Below are 2,568 nucleotides of genomic sequence, written 5' to 3'. Positions count from 1 at the left end.
ATATTATAAATTTGAACAAATGAAAACTAAAAGACCTTAAAATCACACAAGGCATTATTTTATTCACAACACATACAATGCATTACAGATGTCTATAGTGAGTAATTTTATCGTTTCATGCTCAAAACGAGTACATTTCAAATAGATTCTTGTTACAGGTCTCACAGCAAACACAAGAGAGACCTTTAGTAAATTTAAATGCTCTGCTTATATGCTTTGTTATTCTACTGTCTGTAGACCAGAATAAAGCTTTAAATGACTAAATATAATTCTCAACCCTCAATATTCAGATATACAATTACTTCAGTAGTACATGTCAGTTCATGAAATCACACTGTCATCAGCCCCTTCGTCTTGGTTCTTGCTTTTGCAGAAACATAAATACACAGAAAAACTTTGTAACTTTAAGTTAAAATGTCAAATAGCTCAACATAAGTCACACACACCCTAAACTGCTTTGTCACTGCTTATCTCCACAAGCTTCCACTGTTTCAGGCGACAAAGATACAAATATCTTAAAGGTATAAAACCTCACCTTTCAAGCCTCACACTGAAAACTTAAGACTACTGCTGTTTGCACAAAAATATTTTTGCGCAAGAACTCTGACCATTTACAGTGGAATTATATTCATATATACTGAAAATGGCACTGTCTCCCAATGGTAAGAGAATCCTTAAAAAAAATTCCTGGATCCAGATGGTGATCCGGTGTAGATACCAGATCTGCTCGCCGCCCTGCGCCTGCCGATGACGTCGCAGTATTTGACTGGCTGGACATTGTGTACACTATTGTGCTTGGTCTGAAAAACCTACAGAAGTAGCTTTGCAGCAACAAGAGATTGTAGTTCTTTTACGTAGGATACACGGACAATATTTACAAAGAAATTTAAACAGTGGTTTTATTACAAAATAAAGACACAACAAACCACAAGTGTAAATGTTTAACATCATGAGATTCTGAGCTTGCATTTCTGTGTCTAATGTCAATTTTTATTCAGAAAATACCTGACAAAAGAATGGAACAAGATATAAACAAGCATAACTTGACTTGTGATACTGAAACACTATATACAGCATATAGCTGTGAAGGGTGTATTCTGCCTCGCCAGCTCATTGTCAGGATATTTTTATTCTTGAATGAATTCATGCTTAAATTATCAAATATAATTTATTTCCTTTTACTAAATTAAAGCAAAAAAATGTTGACAGTTTATGCACCAATATTCTTACCTGATTCCTTTCTTTGGCTTGTTTGTCTGCAAAAACAAAAAGGCAGAACTTTAGTCGACTCCTTCAGTCTTCTTCACAAAACTCAACATCACAAAACACAACAGTCGCGCCCAAACTTTGTCACTTTGTCACTGCTCATCTCCACAAGCTTATAATGGCTCAGGAAAAAATGCAATTATCTTATAGGTGTAAAAATTAAAGAATTGAAATACAATATGATATGAGCTGAAAGAACTGCAAGAAACAAAGATGAAAATATCGAAGAAGTATAAAAGCTATGGCATATGTCACTCAGAACCAAACAGACCAACTGTATTATATGAGCTGTAAAAACTGCATGAACTTACGTCTCTCGCTGATCATTTTGTAGCTCATTCATCTTCCCAGAACAACTGACATCTGCTCCAGGAGTCATTGAAGGTTCCTGGCTTCCACTTTGAGGAGATTCTGTTAAATCAGCAAAACATATTATTTTAACTTTGTGTTGTTGAGCATTTGCTTGATGATAAAAAATAAACCCTTTATATAATTTATTTGTAAAATGTTTACTTTATCAAATGTGAACTTTTATTTCACATAAAAAGGCCATCACATTAAAAGACCATATTTTCTGTTTATAAATAATATCTTGGGATTAATTTTCACAAAAACAAAAAGTCTGAGAATTATGATGAAATACTCTTATTTTTGTACATATTTAAATATAATTGAATAAAAAAAGCTGATGATCCCACTATTATCATTGCTGTCAAACTCACTCTTCGATCTCTTCCTGGTAGATTCCTGCAAAACAATACAGACAAGTATGATGCGTTATACCATTTTATAATAATCAAAGTCAGTCTCCATACCAACTGTGTGTAAATGTGGCAGTAGATGATGACATATTGTTACCTCTTTAACACAATGGTGCAGAAAACTCTGGATCTTCTCCCATGAGGTGTCATTGAGGTTACATTTGAGGATATCAGATTGATGAAACAGATAATCCACTGTGAGGACGACATTGGGGTTTGTCACTTGTCTCCTACTTTCAGCTACAACTCGGTCGGGATCGTAGGTGTGATGCATCACCACCAGGATTACTGGTTTATTAGCTGAATGTGAACAAACATGATCAGAAACAAGATAAAACACATCAGATAGATGTGATGTTACACAGTATGACGTCTATGAGAATTATGAGAATACGTGGTGAGATCTGTGCTGCTGGTGACTGACCAGTAAAAATAGGCCAAAAATTATCTTACCAGCAATTCCACTGAGGCCGTTTTCAATGTCTGACTGAACACAAGAAAACAACAGGACAGAAGACCAAAAGGTAATCGCAATGATCAG

The 2,568-nt window shown here is 34.9% G+C and overlaps 1 long non-coding RNA gene across 1 annotated transcript; it reads right to left on the bottom strand.

Moving 5' to 3' along the window:
- Positions 1–1,580: 1,580 nt before the first annotated feature.
- Positions 1,581–2,232, bottom strand: LOC306767084. Its single transcript, XR_013771610.1, has 3 exons — positions 2,125–2,232; positions 1,989–2,013; positions 1,581–1,677 (listed from the first exon to the last, which is right to left on the bottom strand). It is a non-coding gene; the product is annotated as an uncharacterized lncRNA (long non-coding RNA).
- Positions 2,233–2,568: the final 336 nt, after the last annotated feature.

This window comes from Telmatherina bonti, assembly GCF_933228915.1.
Source record: "Telmatherina bonti genome assembly, chromosome: 16".
Lineage (NCBI taxonomy): Eukaryota > Metazoa > Chordata > Actinopteri > Atheriniformes > Telmatherinidae > Telmatherina > Telmatherina bonti.
Note: the sequence above shows the minus strand (reverse complement) of the source record. Positions and strands in the feature narration are given on the sequence as shown.